The 20,659-nt window shown below is 44.2% G+C and overlaps 1 protein-coding gene across 3 annotated transcripts in view; it reads right to left on the bottom strand.

Annotated features, from left to right (window-relative positions):
* tet3 (tet methylcytosine dioxygenase 3) overlaps positions 1-12,960 on the bottom strand; it is a 34,660-nt gene extending 21,700 nt beyond the window's left edge. Inside the window, exons 1-2 of one of the 3 annotated variants that reach the window (XM_041043079.1) lie at positions 12,527-12,960; positions 11,761-11,820 (exon numbers count right to left, since the gene is read on the bottom strand). The gene's annotated coding sequence lies outside the window, so the exon portion shown is untranslated. Of the gene's footprint in view, positions 1-2,043; positions 2,461-11,760; positions 11,821-12,526 lie in introns of those variants that run through there. The other 2 variants (XM_041043080.1, XM_041043081.1) reach the window with 2 other exon arrangements.
* Between the last annotated feature and the right edge of the window lie 7,699 nt (positions 12,961-20,659).

The raw sequence follows: 20,659 nt of genomic DNA, 5'->3' as shown, positions 1-20,659 counted from the left end.
ATACATGTATCTCACTTCCTCTCAAAAGTCAAAACTGGGACAGTGCCACATTAGCAGTTACACTGAAACACATCACCTGACCCTGTGCTAAATTACATTTTCAAAGAATTCTTTTAATTTTAGCTTGCTATAGGGTGAGTATGACCATGGCTGTGTAAAAAAAAAGGTGTGGACAGTTGTAAAGTTGTGTTACTACTTTGTTTTGTTTAAAAGCCCAAAAATCTGAGTTATCTTTACATATTAAAGCCAAATGTGTTACTCCAGTTCACTTGTATTCTAAGATGTTACTTGCAAACAGTTTTCAGCCCAGGTTAGCACTTCATAGATTATAATTAAATGAGTCTAGAGAAGAACAGCAAACAAAGATAATCCAAGGGCAGGCTGAGAAATCATTGACAGAGTTCATGTTGTGGCTGAACAGTGTTCTCCAACATGTGTAATTGCTCTTTTGAGAGGAAAACAATAGCAGACTCACTATATAGATACTTTTTTGTGTTAGTCCCATTGAAAGAAGCCAATGTTTTATCAGTAAACCTTTTAGTGGTGGCTATGTGTTTACTGTAAACAGAAAAAAATGCCCTAAACAAGCACCTACTGTAAGCTTCACACTCTACAGTAGAATTAACTGTAAAGGAAACTTCCATGCATCAAAATTGTGGTTGCAAGCACAATCATTCCTTGCCAGAAGACACAACAAATACTGCACTATGGTAATGTGATTTCTTACACATACACACAACTCACACTGAAATCAAGCCAGCTGATGGTCTCACACCGCAACCCAAATGTGAACTAGTTCCTGATTCAGATAGATGTGAACCACCCAGTATTCAAACATCTCCAGGCGAAGAAAAAAGAAGAAAGGAGATGGCTTTTGCCTGTAGATCCATCAGTATATGACAGTAGAAGCGAGTCTGACCAGGACCTGCTTCCCCATCATTTGAATATTATTGAAATGAGCCTTTGAAGTGGCTAATTATTGGACAGGCAGTATGCTTGGTTCTTTTCAATCCACCTTCTGTGCCGGGTGTCTGATGGGGGTCCCAGGGGGTGGCGGTAGTATTGGTGAGAGGTGGTGCGGGGTTGGGTTCGGGGGTGGCAGTGAACAGCCGGCATGCAATACGTGAGAGGCCCCATGTCTGCACTATCAGTGGCATCAGACGGGAAAGAGGAAGGGGGGGAGGTAGCTGTGTGCGGCAGTTATGAGAACTGCAGTGTTGAAACAGTGACTGCAACACTGCACAACCTAACATCCCACAATCACGCACTGTCAGTCACACTGACACAAAACACTACCACAGACATAAGTCACATGGGTTTAAAGCACCTCATGCTGAACATTTAGAAGAAATTTTCTCAACTACACCGGTGCAGAAAACAAACACTACACGACATACAAAACAACACTTCTTTGAATCCTCATACAATCTGAGCTTTGATTAACCTCGATTGACTTTTATTTTGTGAGTCTAAATGTCGGCCCAGGATAGAAACCCTACACTCACACCTGCAGCATTTTACACCTATCCGGGTGCCTAGGACTGTACAGACCACGTGCTTTGACAAATATTTACACCGTGACAGAGCCTACTCTCTTTGAAGGACTCTATCCCTCTCTTCTGCCTAACTGACACTCTCTTTCACACATGAACATACTCACATGCGCTTGTACAAGCTTGACACACACCAATTAGCGCATTAAAAAACATCAACACACCAAACCGGATCAGATCTGGCAGAACCTGGTAGACCAGACAGTTGAGTCTGGGAGCCCTTTAAACAAGATAAGCCTTTACAGCTCTGTGTGAGAGCAAAGCAAGTGCTGTTTAAGATACTACTGGCGGTGGGGAGGGGGTTAAGTTCAGCTTGTGAATAGACAGCTGAACCTAAATCCTAGATACACAACACTCCCCATCCTCCCTCTTGTCCTCCTCCTTCTTCCCCCACCCCTTCCTTTGCTGCCGTGCTGAGCAGGAACATGAAGCAGAGACCCTGACAATATGAAGCCGGCTGAGAGCCCGAGGACCAGCGACACATACTTACGTGGTCCTAGACGTCCAGACGGAGCCGCCGGTCGGAGAGCAGAAAACAGAAGAGGAGACAGAGAGGAGCATGAGACTTGCTTGCCGGCACAGCAGCCTACAAGCAGTCCGGCCTCGTTGGGTTGTTCCTTTTTATTTCTTCCAGTCTGTGCAGCGCACAGACAGAGCGAGCGCAGAAATACACATGCATGCATTCACTCGCACACACACAGCCAGCCGCACACACACCACACACCTCCCCCCAGCTCAGCACACACGTTTCTCATTCTCTTGCCTCTTCTTATGGCCGATGCTTTCTGTTCTCTCCTTTTTCCTTTCTCATTATCTCTGTCTGCTCCTCCCTTCCCTTTTTCAATATCCTCTTTCTTTCTCTCGGCTGCACATGCAGTCGGCTTCTCTTCGCAGCCCCCACCTTCCCCTCTCTGTCTCTCTCTCTCTCTCCCTCCCTCCCTCCATTCCCCTCCCTCTCGTGCAGCCTCTCCCTCCATCTCCTCTCCTCTCTCTCTTCAGTGTGTGCAGAGCGAGAGGCCATTATCTGAGCCACAGCGGGCACGTACGATGGAATGGAGGAGTGTGCAGTGAGCAGAAACAGAGAGAGCTGTGAGGGATAGTCGCTAGTAGCGGCAGCCTAGGGAACAGCACAGTGCAGCATAGCTCTTACCAATGAGAAAACCTCTCTCTGTCTCTATCCACGCCCTTCAACACTACTTGCTTTACTGCATTAGATGATGTTACATATAAGACTATGATGTGTTTTGTTTATCCACAATAGCCAAGTATTGACAATTTCAGCTATGACAGAGCTTCTCTGCTTTTGAGTGCACAGGCGAACCGGCGGCTGCCAGGCGAACACACAATCGCAACGGCATCACCAGGAAAAAGAACAAGGAAAGCAATGTTTTGTTGCTTATTTATGCCTTCTGCAAACGGCATCTGCTTTTCCGCACGGAGATTTTGTTCCATGTTTGGGCGTCTAGATTCGGCTCAGCCCTGGGCCAAAGGAGAAGCCACTGATAATGGTTCCTCGATGTCCATTTTCTTCCTCGTCCGCATTCACATCGGTTACCCATTTATCGCGTGAAACGAGATGCTTCAATCTTACACCTGGGGTTGATAATAGATCCTCTAACAAGGCTGCATGCGCAAGAAAGAGAAAGATTGGTAGATGAAGAGGGAGCTGGCTTGCTGGCGGTGTTGCTGGCCCTTCCTCCAAGATCCAAAGGATACAGACGAGGCGGAAGGTTTCTGACTGAAGGAAGTGGAGGATTACCTGATATACAGTTATTCATCCAAACCCTATAATGTCAACTCAATCACCTACAAGGGGGAAGGAAATCAAAGAATAATGGCGATATGACAGAGGTAAAAGAGCGAGACAACCACGCTGGGCAATGGAGAGAGAACAGCAGATGACACTTCGACATAAGCAAGCAGGAGTTGCAGGATGAAGAGAGGGGAATGGAGGAAGACACACTGAGGAGAGGGAAGACACCACAGGGGAAGTCTGTGGAGATAACAGTTAAAAGCAAGACAGAATCGCTCAGTTATTCATGTGACTGATTCTGTAATGGGAGAGGGAAGATGATGAAGAGGTAGAGGGTACAAACAGAAAGAAGATCGGCAGGTTGTTGCCAAACCGAAGACAGCAACCGCAAGTAATCAACGCATTACAGTTCACCAAGGACGCAAGACTTCTGTCCTCTCCTGTCCACCGGCCTACGATAATGTCCTCTTGTTGTTCTCTCCTCACCATTGTTCTGGCTTGGCGTCACTGCCATTATCATCATCAACGTCGTCATGATCGCTGGATGTTTCCTCTCGCCCACTTGCTGGCTGACTGGCCTTGTCGTGTCTCCTCTCTTCTCTCCAACATTGCTAGAGTTTTGGAGCAGATTTAACCAGGAGGAGGAGGAGGAGGAGGGAGGGGGACATGGCCATCTCCCCCATGCAGATCACTGTCAGCTCCTGCGTAGTATTTTTCTGTTATATTACTGAGCATGTGCCGGCTACTGTGCGCCATGGCTGGATTAACTTCAGTAGCCTTTCCCCGCTTTTCTGACTTTGGCTTTCCCTCTTTCTCTTGGTCTCTCTTGATCTCTCATTTTCTCTGGCTTTCTCCATCTGCCTCTGCCTCCCTCTCTCGATATGCCTTTCTGTTTTGTTTCCTGAGCCTTTTCTCCTTCTAGCATAGCTTATTGCATTACCGTTCCAACACTTTCTGACGCACCCGCTCTCTGGCCCTGTAAATTGTACACTGTCTGTCTCTCTGTTGCCACACATATTCGTATAAACACTCACAGATGAGCGTCAATCCCAAAGAGAAACACAGCGCAGCCTAAGCTGTCTAAGGGAAGGAGAGAAGTAGAGCATTAGGTCACATGACCAGAGAATGCCAATGAGCGAGAGTGAGAGCAGTGAGCAAGAGAGGTAGGAAACACATGTGGCGATGACATAGCTGCATCGTCATCATCAGTGTCTCCCACCAGGACGTTTGCCTCCACCACTGGGTGGGCACATGTATCATCCGACACATGCCCACTATCTACTATCACCAGCACCACACACCAACGGACACTTGAAAACAGGCTCTTTCATTCAACCGACTGACTGGTGCTTGCGCTCTCCCCCGACTGCAGTGACAGTGCATTTCTAGCTCAAGACTCGACTTAACCCCTGAATCACATGCTCTCCACGCTCAGTTCCTCATTTCTCAGACCTACTGAGCACAACAGACTTTCGCTATCCTTCAGCGCTGTGCCGTTATCAAAGTTAGACCTTTCGGTTCAAAGAGTTCTTCAAGTAATACTGGCTACACAAGGCTTGCCAAAATAAATCATTTTTTCAAAGCTAATATGGTCGTTGGACTAAAAGAGATCTTGGCAGACCGGCAGTCATCACAGCTAGATCCGATGTAAACAGCGCTACAAATGAATGACATAACACGGCGACAACTCTTTCACCGTTTTTTACATGAACATTAAGAAAACAGAACACAAACATAAGCTGAGCTTGTGACCTAAAAAACAGTACCATACTTACGCACATACAGAATACACTAACTCACTCACTCCCACTGTGAAAAGTGAGTTTGTCACTGTCCATGTACACAGCTGAGTAAAACAAAGAAGTACAATTTGACCACTACATCAACACAGAAGAGGGAACCTCCACAGTGGCAAATTCAACTGTTTCCACACACCTGATGCAGATCCCAAACGGTAAATACAGTACATATGACACAACTTACTGTATGTAGGTAGATAAAACTAAATTACAGTAAGACTACTCTTCACCAAAACACACATTATTTAATGAACAGAGAGATCTACTACTGAATTTAGATAAACAAGAATGACAGAAAAGACATTGAGTGTGTTCTTGGCTGTTGACAGCACGATGCTGCCATTCAGGTTTGTCCAAGAGAGCTGAACACAATGGGTTACCTGTCAACCGAATAACAGAACGTGACAAGTTACATTACAGCTGGAAGGCATACAGTCTGTAGCTGTGTCCTAGTTAACTTCTAATTCAGCTGTCTCCTGACATGACACTGAGACCTCACGTCACTGGAAACTACAATAACAATCCCAGTACCTTAACCTTTAAGTGAAAATGAAATGGAAAACACAACACTTACAGTAAACCTGCTGTAACCCGGCATTGAGAGAGTGAGAGTTCGGCGCAACAGAGACTCAAATTTTCACATCGATCACTTCATCTCACAATGCAGTCAAATTATCATCCAAATGAGTTGTTTCACGCCCTCGTCTCTCTCTTTCTCTCTCTATTTCTCTCTCTCTCCGTCTCTCTCACTTCTCTGCCTCTTGCTCACTGTTTCTCAGCAGCACAGAGGAAAGGTCTTGGTTGTAGGAGGGATGACTGACAACAAAAGTCCATCCTCAGCAGTGTGTGTTGGGTTAGCTTGCATATGACTAAGCCTGAGTCATCTTTGTCTTTTCTTCTCAACAAAGTCCTGACATAAAACCCTCACACACTGAAACATGCTTTTTAAATTTTTTACCAGCACATCGGTCGTGGGAGGTCTGTGTGTGTGAAACACACAAAAGCCAATGAAGAACAAACTGTTCGGTTTCATGGGCTCAGTGGGTGAACTGATGTGATTTCACTATCGCTGAACCTTCATCACCTTTAATTAGTGGGAAGATTTGTGCCATTTAGGCTCAGAAACGCTTTCTCTAGCAGCCATTTAACAACTCACATGAACATCACAGTCATGACATGAGGGTCCTTTCCCCTCCTCCCATCTCTTCCTGTCAGCTGACTCCACCTCTCTCAACCAATGCTCCCATACTACACCCCCCCACCCACCCCCACCGCCAACCTACCCTGCAGTCTAATGGCATCAAGGTCATCTGATCTGACACACTCTGTGACTCTCTCTCCTTCCCTCGCTCCCTCTCTTGTCGCTCTCTGACTCTTTATCTTTCACTTTCTTTCTCTCTTCCTGCACCCCCATAACACTCACACGCCTGTTTCTCATCATATGTACACAGAGGCAAAGAAACCAAAGGCTTCTGGAAATGCAGAGGCACACTTGAATACTTCTTTCCCCCCCCTCCACTCACATACATGCTAGTATGCATACAGTATTGGATTGTTCACTGAGGGTCACTGGGTTTATTGGTGGGAGGGACAAGAGGCTACAGGGCTGCACTGGGCACATTAGATTTAATGGAGTAGGAGCAACACAATGTGTTTGAGCCTGATCTTTTTTTGATCTTTTTAAAGAATAAACCAGGTACATATATATAATAATAAATGTGTTTTGCTTTGGATATCATTAATTTCATGAAAAGGATATAGATAGAACATATATAAAATATATATATATATATAGAAAATTTTTGACAGTGCCTTTTTGTGTAGGATACAAAAACCAAAGTCCTCTGTGAGGATGTTTGTACTATGTCTTTCCATCTGTCTCTCAATAATGAGTAACAGACTATTAACATTTTGTTCTGAGTTAAAGGATCACCTTATTATTCATCCTTGTGTCTGTCTGTTTTGTTTTTTTTGTCTTGTTTTTTTCTTTGTCTTTCACTATCCAGGCAGGACGGTGTTAGGTTCAGGGTGTGTTTGGGTGTGGATCGTAGTAACCGGTGTAGGGTATCCAGTCTGAGTCATACCTCCTGACATTCGGCACGTGCAAGTCAGCACGAATAGCCCAGCTGGGGAAGGCCTATCCCCCACCCCCACCACTCCTCACAAAGAGAAAGGGAGGAGTGGTTTGGGAGGAGAGAAAAAAATGGAAAGGTGCTGATGGGGGGGGGGGGGTGTTGGGCAGGGTGGAGCCGCTAAAAAAATAACAAGGAGGCAGAGGAAGAGGAGGGGGGCGCTGTTTTAAGAGGCAGCTCTTTGTGCTTGAGATTTGGGACATGAAAAGAAGGAGAGGAATGTAATCAATACACAGAATATGTTAGAAAATTCTGGGTCTGAAACAAAGAGAGAACAGCAGACAGCAGGGAAATGGATGAGAAATACACGAGTTAAAAATGGTCCAAAACCAATAAAAGAACACTGTGTACTGCTACCTGCCGGGGTAACTGTGTGCCAAGTCATGAAAAAGAGCTGAGCAGTCAAATCTGATTGGCCAGTGATGTAATCATTAACAGACCACAGTTGTTTTTAAATACCAGAGCAGGTTTTGTCAGGTGAAGCACATCACAGCCCGAATGATCAAGTGGTGAGTTTTTTTGACAATATTTACGGGTTAAATCATAAATTGCTCAGATGCGAGGGAGAAAAACAGATAGAGAGAAAGCAAGAGAAACCTTCCTCAGTCCTGTACAGTGGCTGGTTGCCAGCCTTGTCTCTCTCAGGACTTGGGCTAAGATTAGCTTCCCATATGTTCAAGTCAGGCGTAGCCGGGCTTAAAGGGCCAGTACTCAACTGAGGCAAAACAGAAATAAAAAACCTTCACTGAGCACTATGAAGCCATGTAGTGCTTCATATACACGGAACCATCTGGATTTACAGTCAAGGTCAAAATGTATTTTTAATCATTCAAATGAAAGGCAGGTTCCTAGAAGATGAGGTTTTGTCCTTTTAATGTGAGCTTTTTGAGGAGTGAATATATTCTGTGCATTTCCATTAGTTTTATGACTTGGCTTTCTTTATAATCAGTCCAGTCCTGCACCTTTTCTTTTTTTGGAGATATCAGCGCCCACTAAATTGACATAAATATGCTTCAGATAACAATATTTTCATGTGCGTGTTTCAATAGTGTGTGATGAAAACTCCAACAGCTGTGGCGCTGTGTTAAATAAAACCTGGCACTGTCTGGCAGCAGAGGGATTCAGGACTGAATAAACTGCGTTCCCAGAGGGAGCAGCAGAGGAGCCACCAGAGAGGTGAGAGTTAAAGAGCTCGAGCAACAGCTGAGGGCTCCTCCCCTTTCTCTTTCCATTCATTTTTTATTAACTGCGGCACCAGGCGGCTGACAACCTCCCTCAGACATCAAACACAGATGCCACCAACGATGCCAACAAGCCGCCAACCACAACTCATCGTGCCATGCAGGCTATCAATCCAGCCCAGGAAGAATCAATATGGGCTCCAGCCACATTCAGTGGTACATGGTTGATCTCTAAGCAGTGTAGCAGAACAGACAGTGCAGAGATGAACATCTGCTAATTGCCATTAATTAGAAATGAAACATGACAACACGGCAGAGCTTAGCAAGTCCCTATATATTAATGATTGCATTTAAGTGAGGCGATTGTTGGTGACTATATACACCACAGTGTCACGTGGAATCCCATGAGGATTTATATATATGGTGTTTTCAAGTCCTTGCAGCGTCTTTGATAAAATAGCTCTTTTACAACCATTAAAGGAAGACTGAGTGGAAATCACTTGCACTTATACACAGGATTCACTGTTACAACAGTTGTTCAGTTCCTGGTAGCAGCTGACTCTTCCTGGGTTTGCATGCGGTGTTGCAGAGGACAGTTAATGGGGAACTGTGGTTAGTCACCCTTTTCGCAGACAATCTTATATACGATGATTCAGCTACAACTTAACTCACATAATCAGCATTATCAGGCTGAAGGACAGTTCTGTGAAGGTACAGTAGAGTCAATAAGTTAAGGACACACCATGAATTCATGTATTCTAGGGCTTATGATTAATCTTTGTATTTTTGGCAGCATTGCAGTCAAGACAACACAGAGACATATAATACATTATATTGTATAAGTGCTGTTTTATTTTCTCAACCCTTGTACAGTTCTGTTAGAGATATCAAGATACCTTTGATTATAATCCAGAGTCTTTGAACAAGAAGTGATATGGGACAACAAGATCTGTCCCTCACTCATCTTCAAAAAACATCTGAGTTGAAGTCAAGACCAAAGGGAGGGAGACCAAAACAACATGACTACAAGATCAAAAGGATAAGGAGGCGCGAGTCTCATCTTGAGAACCAAAACTACTGGTGTAATTGTTGACTGTATGTTTCAGTGTCTCGACATGAGTAGTTGCAGAGCTGCAGTTCTTTACTGACTGAGTGGAAACCTTACAGAGCAGTAAATGCATCGAAAGCCAACACCGAATGGAAGAGGTGATGTCAAACCCTCCACTTCCTGAGTCTCTACTCTATATCAAACCACTTACTACCCAACTACGCACACACACGTGTATGTGGTGCCGACTACTTGGTCATGTGACCAACCTTGGATGCCGGACTTGAGCTAAAATTAAAGCGATGATGTCATCAGACGTTCAGTGTTGCCACGGAAACTAGGTCAGTGTTAACCCTTTGTGAGATAGGCAGGGGATTCCACGCGAGGCTAAACATATGATTAACAAACGTTCCATCTGCTGTTACGCACTCCGTGGTTTGAGTGTTTCTACTCCACATTTGACTCTTTCCCACCAGTGTGCTGCCTGAAGTTTATCTCATGTATAAGGAGGAAATCCTGTGTATGGGCGTGAAAAAAAAAAAAAAATCATGCGAATGCAGCCTGTCTGTGTTGTAACCTGTTGTGGTAACCTCTTAATTCAGCTTTGTTTCCTGAACGGCAAAGAAAACTACCAGACAAACACTCTGCTGTAAAACTTAAAAATAAACCACTCAAAGTGCTGCTGGACTCGCTTTTGACCACGTCTATTGTCACACGATGTTTTTATGTTCCAACATCTTGGAGCTGTTGTGTGGGACCTGGGAATACTTAATGATACTGTGTAACTGCTTATTTAAAATGTCAAAAATAGTGCCCTCAGCATGTTGGGTGTAGACAGTATTTGTCTTTGTGTAACCAGGGAAATGACAGACAAGGAAACAGATCTTTACGAGATAAACACTCCAGCGAGGACGTGCACGGCAACCAAGACCCTCTACAAACAGGAGTTCAGGAAAGCCACAAAGGCAGACAACACAAACTTGTTAAACACGGTCAACAGCTTCTCTCACAAACTGACGGCTCAGTGATTTTTCTCCTTGCGAACCAGATGGTCGTATATACCTTGCAGATAAAGAGACCACTCCACTCTACACATGGACGGGGATTAGAGCAGGCTTAGAGGAAAGCTAGAGCATGTCAGTAGAACTGAGCTAAACCCATTCACGACATTTGAAACTGATTGACTAACCTATATTTCCTATCCCTATAGTGACGCAGGTGTATGCATGTGGTGTAATGTATCATGTATGAATGTCTTCGAGTCATGACTTGTCACTTTCACGTGTCCAGATTTACAACACTGAAAAGTTTCCCTATGTATCTGGTGGCAAGACAAATCAAAGCTTTCTTTCTTCCACTGGGAGAGGACATCACAAGATACTTATAACATTATAATTCTTATGATGCTTTCTCCATGAAACCTCGCCGCTCAAACTTCCTTTCCACATAAACACACAAGCGTGCCCCGACTCGGTAAGCTGTAGAACAGCAGCTCTCAGCGGCCACACGCCACAGGTTACTACGCCCGACAATCAAACACGTACGCATGCGTGACCCACTAACTTTTACTCCCTTTACCTCATTTGACTCCAGAACCTAGGAGAAGAAGGACGGCCCCCTGGCTCCTGAGCCAGCGAGAAAGGGTTCCTCCTCCTCCTCCTCCCTCCTCCTCTCCCTGGTCTCTCGCATCTACACATGCTTGGCTCTGGCACCAATCAGTGGGCAGCGTGGGACGCTTTAAACGGAGGACGCCGCCACTTCATCACTAAGGCGCTCAGCTCACCGCGGCATGGAGATAAAGCCGAAGTAACTGATTTAATATAGTCAGCCTCCGAGCAGGGCAACTTGGATTCGGAAAACAGGAAAGGTGACTAATGCACCTTTATCCCACCCCGCGGTGATACCAGAGCTGATATAATGAGCTCATGTGTTTGCTGGAGAGAGCAGCAAATACTCTGACAGCGTAGAGACACAGTGGTGACAGTCACACACAGATTTTTCAGTGTTTTAGGTTTCAATGGTTAAACCCATTCACACATTTACATGCATAAAAAATAATAGTCACAATGTGTAAGCATGCACGTGCGAATAGACGCACACAGAAAGAGTAGAGGAACTGGTCCCTGTGTTGACTAATCATCGCATTTACACCTCCTAAGAGCCCTCACCACACTGATGAACCAACAGCTGAGAATCAAAGCGACATGGACAGAGGTTACCCACAGATGACAGAGATGACACACAGACACACACACACAACGGTGTGGAAACACAAACCCAATGCCCTCTCTTACCTCAGCTGCCAGTTTAGGGTTTCCCAAACAGCCTTGACTGTCGTCTTCAAAATATTCCACCTTTACAGCCATTCAACAGAGCAAGAGAGGGGGGAGTGAGTAGGAGAAAGAGAGAGATGGGAGGGGGAGAGAATAACAATCAATAGAATAATGCGACAAGGGCCTGTTCAAAAAGACTCATCATTAAGGACTGTAGGACTACCAGGTACAACATGCATGCAGTCTTCTTATCATTCCTGTCATCCTCAGCAACCATCAAAAAGCAGCCGCGCACACAAATCTCTTTTCTTTGATTTGTGCTCAAACAGTGAGCCGGCACTTCCCTCTACTGCCGGGACAGAGAATGAGAGACAGCAAAGCGAGGATTCAGTTTCAATTATAGAATTATGTAATGTCTGTATCCCAACCTGGCGCAGCCTTTCTAATATATGCATTAGGAAAGTCGGCATAACCCAGTTTTTTTTTTTTTTTTAAAGGGCAACTTGGCAAAACATGCACAAGTGTCAGTGTCTAGGTTTGCTGAGAGTAAGATGTAACAGATACAGATGGTTCATCAAATCAGGGCTGATAATTGTAAAACAATAGCATCTTCTTATTTGGCACAGCATGTCCCCCTTGTCTACATGGCCCTGGCTGTCTCAATGTTAAATGATGTGTTTTGTCTCGAGCTCTTCCCCCGTCCCGCCAATCCCATCTCCCACCCCCTCCACCCCCCCAACCCACCCACCTATCAATCCTAAAATAGTCTGGAGTGATGAATATTTACCCTCCAAGCCTCTGAGCTGCCTTGGTTTGTACTCCTCCGTCCGCTGGCCGAATCCCCATCAGAAGACTCCGGCTCCCTCTCGTCTTCACCTCTATCCCTCTATCCCTTTCTTCTCTCTCTCTCTCTCTCTCTCTCTTTCTCTCTATCTCTCCACTCTTCTTTCTCGGTCTCTCTCTCTCTCTCGTCTGTGTTCCAGCAGCCCATTCAGGAAGCCATCTTGTGTTTTTAATCTGGTTTTACATGAGCCCTCGTACGCACGTTCTCTCTCTCTCTCTGTCGCTTACTCTCTTGCTCTACCCCCCTCCCTCTCTCTCTCTCTCTCCCCTGCTAGTATGCCAATAGGTCTACTGCACACACACTCACACACACACGAGAGGGATTTTTTTTTCGCTGTGATCACTATCACTCCTTCCTCCCACTCGTTCATTTTTTTCTCTTCTCCTTCTGCATACATGATGTGAATGCCCCCTCAACCAACCCCTCCCCCCCTCTGTCTCTTCAAACATATACACTCATGAACAAATGTACACACACACACAAAAACACACACAGCGCTCGCCGGAGAGACGTCACGTTAGAGATAGCACACAAAGGCAGTCCGTCCACCAATCAGAGGCCGGGCTGGGCTCTGCTGCTAGGGTGAAATTGAAGGAGAGCAAGAGGGCGGTGAGAGAGAGAGAGAGAGAGAGAGAAAGAGAGAGAGTGAGAGAAAGAGAGAGAGAGAGAGAGTTAAAAGAGGAGGTTAAAAGAGGAGGTTAAAAGAGGAGGTTAAAATACAAAAAGGGAAAGACTGAGTTTGTTTGCGAGTGTGTGTGCAAAACCATAAAAAAAGAGAACAAGAGGCTGACATAAAGAGACAGAGAGAAGGTGGACAGGAGGTGTATGTGCGTGTGTGTCTGTGTGTGTCTGTGTGTGTTGGGGGGGATGGGTCCTCTCTATGCCTGTCAATTACCTCCTCGAACTCGCCTTCCCTAAACAATGCCTCTGGTATGTGGTATCGCTGAACACCATCTGTGTCAGGGCTGCCTGCAATAACTGGACTGGACTGCACAGTGTGCACACACACACACACAGGCACAGACACACACACGCACAGACCCTCTCAAACAGCCACACAACCCCCGTTTCTGACAGGCAAAATGCACAATTACACAGCAGAGTCCAACATGCTGACTCAAAGCAAGAGAAGACACAAAAAGCACAGTACCACTGATACACATTAAAGCTACATAAGTGCCATAAGCAATGTTGTCATGTTGCCACAAGATCAAATAATCACCAGCTGCGATGATGTTCACTTATACAAATCAGTGATCTGCAAAGCAAACACACAAAAACAACAGCTCAACCTTTCACTTAAAGGAAAAAGCTGCTGGCAGCTTAGATTTCCTTTTTACACAGTCTGTGTGAGAATGACATACCAAGCATATTTTGGAATTCTGTGTTCATAATGTTTACATTCTGAGTGTGAGAGATTATCTCCAGCTTGTACCTTTTTAAACCAGACATCAGTGCACGTTCTTGCCAGACTGCAGAACTTAACTACAAGTGCCAAGGGGAAATGGTTTTGTCCAAATCAGCAACCGGGTACCACCGCAGAGATGCATTTTTCTTTTTTAACAAATCCCTCTTTAAAAAAGAAACTGTCACTGATCAGCTTTTCTGAAACGGGATGTCTCAACAAAAAACAAACAGTGCAGCGAATCGGTGTGTTAAGATATGAACGGCAGCAAAAACGTGTAAGAGTGAAAAGGGTTGCTGAATTAGAAACCTCAGAAAGACAAGATAAAGTCAGCGAAAGTTCAGGCAGCTTGGCGAAGACACAGCGGATCGAGGCGAAAAGACAGACAGCGAGAGGCAGACAGAGACACCGAGACCGAGAGGGAAACGAAAAGAGAGGGAGCTGAAGTCTGGCGTGGGGAGGTGAGGCAGCCACACAGTGACACAGCATTTCTAGTGTCTGTCTGACGCTCTCATGTGGCATGGGAAATCCCCTCTGCTGACGTCAGATGGGCCACGTGTTGGTATGAATGTGTGTGAATGCGTGTGTTTATGTGTGAGTAGAGGCGTGTTTGTGGTAAGCTGGACAGCAAGAGCGGCTGCTTGGCTTCAGTGTGCTTCGTTACAGGTGGCCGGGGTAGTTGAGGCACTTCAGGCAGTAGTCGCACTTCTACTGTGGTCACAGTGCAAGCGTTTGAGTAAAGGCAGCAGCAATTGTAAGAGTAACTGCGGTCATGATATTAGAACTGGTGGTTAAATTATAGTATAACAAGTAAAAGCTACAGAGATAGCAAAGGGAGCGGCTGTAGTGGGATTAGAAATAATAACAGTGACAGCAGAGGAAATAAAACTTCCTCTGCTATGTATTTATCTTACTCTGATGTAATTGCCAAATAGCATCTGTCGAGGGAGCGGTGTTAGAAAAGTCTACAGTGCCTTTGTGAAAGAAACTAAAGCCGAATCAAGAGGAAGCAACATAATCTACCACCTCTCTCATTTGATCAAAACTTCCTCACCCATTCAGTCTTTCCCAGCCTTCAACAGACACCTGGCAATTACTGACAGAACATAATCACACACAGATGCAAATCCTATCCGCTCGCAGCCAGCGTCATAATCCCGACGTACACAAGCCTTCATTCAGCTGCATTTCATTCACACACGTCGCGTCTCTGGCTGTTACCTGCTCACGTTTATTAAGAGATTATGGTCCTCCCTGGACCTGCCAACATGTAACAAACCCCTTCCTTAGTTGCAGGAGGATGGACAAAGGAAGATGAGGGTGCTGGGTTAGTTTGCAATTAGACTAACTGGTGTAATTAATGGTATTAATTCAGCTAGACTGCCCCACTCTTTACACTGACAAAAGCACTGCGCAGACCTACTCTCTATTTCACTCATGCGAACAAGCACATTGATCGCAGCATGGAATCTCAAGCAGGCTGTTAAGTAAGAACAGGTTATGTGAATGTAAAGGCCCATGGGTATTTAGTCTGTTGCAGTGTACATTCAATAGGTTGCATGAAATTGGACAGTAGTGTATTTCAAACAGCCAGACATTAAAAGCTGCTGCTGATTCTCTCATTGTACAACAGCGAGCTGCAGAGCAGTTGTCACAGGAGAAGATGGAGGATGTGGTTGCCATGCAATAAAGGACTCAGCTGCTGCATCCATACAGAGGTCAGAAGGTGCAGATGGAGGGATTGTGGGGGAGGGATATTGATGAATGGATGGACGGATGGACACTTGGTTAAAAGCTGTTTATGGAGAAAGGCTACACCTACTACATATCTCCTGATTCCTGGTAAGAACTTGTATTAGAACAGTGGGAGAACATAACTGGGCTAATGTCCTGTTTTTATAACAGCTCAGTGTAAGCCTGGCAGCCTTAGCAGCACTGCATTATGGATTGTTGGCATCTATGATCAATAACAGCTTAAACAGCTCTACTGAGGTAAAATACATTTCACTTTACTTATCTGAAATACACAGAGCAACTTGACAGCAACAGTGGAAAAACAGTCCCCACACTGTCCATTAGTCATTATTTAGGGTTCCTATGACAAACATTATATCTAGTACAGACTGATTATTCGTCTGAGCTTAGGGGGGGGTTTGACCTAAACTAAATCTCAACAAACCATCGCTGGTGTGGAGTATAAGAGTCAGAGGCATCCAGTATATAAACTGGAGACAGAAGCTGGGTGAAGAAGTAAGAGGGGAGAGGGAAAAGGTTTGGCTGAATAGGGGAAGAGTTCCCTCAGAGGTCAGGGGTTTTGAAATCTGTGGGCCATAAATTTCTATTACCCCTTCAGCAACGAGGGAACTTTGAAATAGACAATGGTTTCAATTAGGAAACCTCTTGAAACAGGACTGTGTCCCTCTCAGCTGCTGAACTCACATGACAAACATGATCCTGAAATTTTCAACCGTGGTGCCTGTTGTTAGCAACAGTGTGCATGTGCATGCTTAATGATTCTTACTATGATCATGAGTGTCAACAGCTTTTCTGTCACACAAGTCTAACAGGTATGTAACTGTCTTTCATGTCTCTTTTTATGATTTAGGCCACTGAATAGCAACATTTTTGTTCTATAAACCACCAAGAGAATTACTTTCTGTTGATTTAATACAGAATTACATTAAGTTACAGTAACTTGTGCTTCTTTTGCAGGGAGACCCGCATGTGTTGTTGCTGCCACTTTAGAAACCTCTTACGAGACAGGACAGGGCAGGCCTGAAGAGTGCTGATGGAAATACTGATTTCCTGTTTGTAGCTAAACAAACCTCGGGCATTTTCCTCTAGACTAGTGCTCCTCAACACTAACATGTCCTTGTCTGCAAAGGCATCTACACGTTTGATCTACAACTGCAGACATAGTAGGTAGTGAGGAGGTGTTTATCTATTTCTTTAGATATGCAAATAACATGTGACACAGCAAAAGTAAAAATCATTTGACAGGGAGTTCTGCTTCTCCAGATCGAAGACAATGGCAAGTCAGGCAGACAGTGGTCATTAATTAGGAAACTTTCTTTTGAAGACACTGAATAATTGGGGAAAAAATATTTAATCAATTAATAAGAAGAATAATGGAATTTAGAATGAGAATAGCTGTGGTTTGGAAACGGTTGCATTACACTTTTCATCTGCATTCCAGAAATATTTGTTTGTCAAAGTCTTATTATTACAGTCCTATAAAGGATGTGTAACAGCTGACTTTTATATTTCTTCACATTACAACAAGACAAGCACTGTCTAATCTTTACGTGTGTGTGATCAGTGTGGGAATGTTAGCAGAGTAAACAGTGGGAACGTTCTTGTTTTGAAGAGGCAGTAAGTTCCTCCACTCCTCCGTCATGCTTTTGTAGCCTATTCTGGTTTTTCCTGCTTCTCCTCCTCCATAGTGCTGTGACCATTTACTGCATCTTCCCGTCCTCCTCCCTGACTTTACAGCCCATCCCCCTGTTTAAGACTCTGATGCACGTGCAAACACACACATACACATGCACACTTCCATTAGCACACAAGTGCACACTTTGAAAACATGCACTCTTCCTTCACACACACACAAATACAAAAAAAGCCTAGGGTTAACCCCCGCTCTCCTTCGAAGCCTAAGAGGTCAGAGGACAAAGCTCAGGCAACTGCAGGAATTCTCCACTGCTGCTGTTTGGTAGCCATCACAGTCTCTGAGCCACACACACACACACACACTATTCTATTCTATTCTAGTCTATTCACACTCCTACTCACACTCTGTTAAAACAAACTAAAACTTTGCACTGGCTTGGAATATTTAAGTAGAATGTGAAAGAGCTGGCTTAGGTTCAGGATACCCATCTGTGTCCTCAGCAAACATGAACGAGCATACACTCACATTAATAATCTACATTTAAAGTGAATATAAGTGGGTGTGTCCTTCTGTCTTTTTGTCTATTAAAAACAAAATTCAGATCTTTGAACTTAAAGTACATTAGTATTTTAAGTATTTTATTAGTATTTACTAATTGAGTACTTTCAACAATACTTTATAAGTGGATTTTCTAAAATACTTTTTTTTGGATAATTATAACAAGGAGTAGTTTAATCATGTTTGTAAAGCACACAGTATTGTGTCATCGTATGAAGTGTTCTCTGGAAATATATTTGAAGTAATAAGCAGGTGCTGATGCTGGGGCTGAGAATGATATGGTTGCCTTGAATACTGGTATTTTTGAATTTTTGGACCTACCAGTAACTGACACCAATACAGAATATCCCACAAAATAAATGAAATATTATCAAACAATAAACATCAGTACCTCGCTTGCCTCCCACTCGTTCCGTCTCTTCTTTAGATGATCACATTTGCGCATCTTGCAGATCTGCTTTCCCGTCTTGCGGTTGAGACAGTTTGCACAGGTCCCGCAGTTTTCTTTGCGGAGGCAAGGAGTGCAGGCACCGCATTTCTTTCTCCGTTTCTTCTGGAGGTCAACAGCAGCATCCAGGGAGGCATCAAAGGGAGAAAGAGAGAAGAGTCCCGCTTGCTGGTGTTCAGTCTCGATATATTTGCTCAGAGGAGACGTCTTCTCCAAGGATTTCCCATACAAATGGAGAGACTGAGCCTCCTCTGCATCCATGGAGAATTCATAAATGTCCTCAGGTGGCGGACCAGGCCCTCCGCTTGGCCTGGGCATGGTGTCTTATGCTTATTCTGTCTCTTAATTTGGGAGACCAAAAAACACGGGTAAAAAAGTCAGGTATAAAAAGCAGAGTTTAAAATCAACACCAGATACGATCAAAATGAACCATGAATATTTGGCTGAACATGCTGCAAGTTCACTGCAAAGTAGGTAACTTGTCTTAGATCAGTCTTTGTGATTGACTTTATCTGTCTAGATAGTAAACTTGCTGGAGAAAGCCTCTGTCTCTGTAACTCTGTGGGCTGTTTCCAAAAAAGTTGGCTTAATGTTCATCTTGTCTTCTAGTCTGAACCCTCCGGGGACAACTTGATTGCTATTCTGTACTCTTGGTCATCCAGGTGGCCCTGGAGAATCAAGACGGCAACTTCCAGCATGGAGTCCATCTTTCCCAACTACCCTGAGGGATGGTTGGCGGTCCACCACAATCTGGGCAGCGTAGCTGGAGCCTGGAGAGTCATGGCAATGTCTGCCCAGCCTGGGCACAGTCTGGAAGGGTACAGAGGCAGCAAAGAGAATGAGGGACAAGATAAAACATTTTAATCAATCCCAGAATGCTTTTATATATATACCATTTTAAAGGATACTCTGTTTATGTTTTTTATCTCTCCACCAGTTTTTGTGACCAAATGCATTATTAAATGTAGATGACCAGCCTCATGATGTCAATTAAGAAGCAAAGTAAAAATTGTAGGAAAGCATTATGAAACCACTGGCTTTTCTTATATATATAAAAATAAACACGCAGTGATACTTAAGGTAAGAGTTTAGTTTACAGTTACTAATTTGTAACACTTCAGCAAACATTACCTTATCAGGTATCAGATACTTCTCCACATCACTGGAGGCTTTGTGACAAAGTCAGTATGAATGACTGTCTGACATTAAATGATATTAGATGATTTTCCCTCTATTAGTGTTCAGTCTGACACCCCTGATCGCTGTCTGGATACTGTCTGGTTTCCAAACACAGCTGTCAGTGCTGTGCACAAGTTGGCTCATAGCCACACAGGCCTACGTGAGCAGTTTGAGAAGAGACTGTGTTTAATGGCAGACCTGACATGGAGTGCATGTGTGTGTATGTGTCAGCATGCGTGTGTGTGTGTGTGTCCGCGTGCGCGTGTGCGTACGTGTGGGTGGGGGGTGGGGGTGCTTGTGTCATCCTGAATGAAAGGAGGGGGGTGATAAGTTGATGCCAGGGACAGTCCTCTTTGTCTTGTGGTCACACGCTCCAGTCAAGCGGCTATGAAATGGATTGTGCTGAGACAATCCAGTGTTTCTTTCCTGCTGCCTGGTTTCACAGCCTGCACTGAACACGAGGGTTAAATCCAACTAAATTCAATGTGCCATTGGCCACTTTAATGTAGTTTAACATTACCCAGTGGACTTGCACAATAACGAAGGTTTTAACATGAATATGGATTTAAAGAATGAAAACTTGCGGGAAAAACACAAATTGACTTTTGTTTTGACTTTTTTTGCAACTAAAGTAAATAAACAGACGTGTTCTGTAACAAACACTGGAAAGTAACAAAGTAGTGTAAATGTACGCACAAACGTTTGACATGTACATGTATCCTAAAATTAAACATTTCAACTCTTTGCTTGTTTGCGGCTTTGCTAACTAGCTAATGCACAGCCTACATTTTAACATTTAGCGTTCACCAAACTTTACAACTGCCTAAGTATTTTTGTACATGCAAGTCTAATTTAAGCAACCAAACTTCTAAGTTGGTCCGTTCAGCTCAAACACCTTACTAAATGGCGGTCCATGGTGTAGCTCAGGTGGTTTGAAGTATGTGGTGCAAAGATGAAACTAGTACTTCCTACACCTCTGTGACAGTATAGCGTAATTTAAGGCAACGGTTCACAAAGTTAGGCAAAAGGAGTAAATGCTGAATGACACCATCTTATAACGTGACAAACGTGTGACCCTCAGATATGACCGTTTCT

This window comes from Toxotes jaculatrix, chromosome 7 (genome assembly GCF_017976425.1).
Source record: "Toxotes jaculatrix isolate fToxJac2 chromosome 7, fToxJac2.pri, whole genome shotgun sequence".
Classification (NCBI taxonomy): Eukaryota; Metazoa; Chordata; class Actinopteri; family Toxotidae; genus Toxotes; species Toxotes jaculatrix.
Note: the sequence above shows the minus strand (reverse complement) of the source record. Positions and strands in the feature narration are given on the sequence as shown.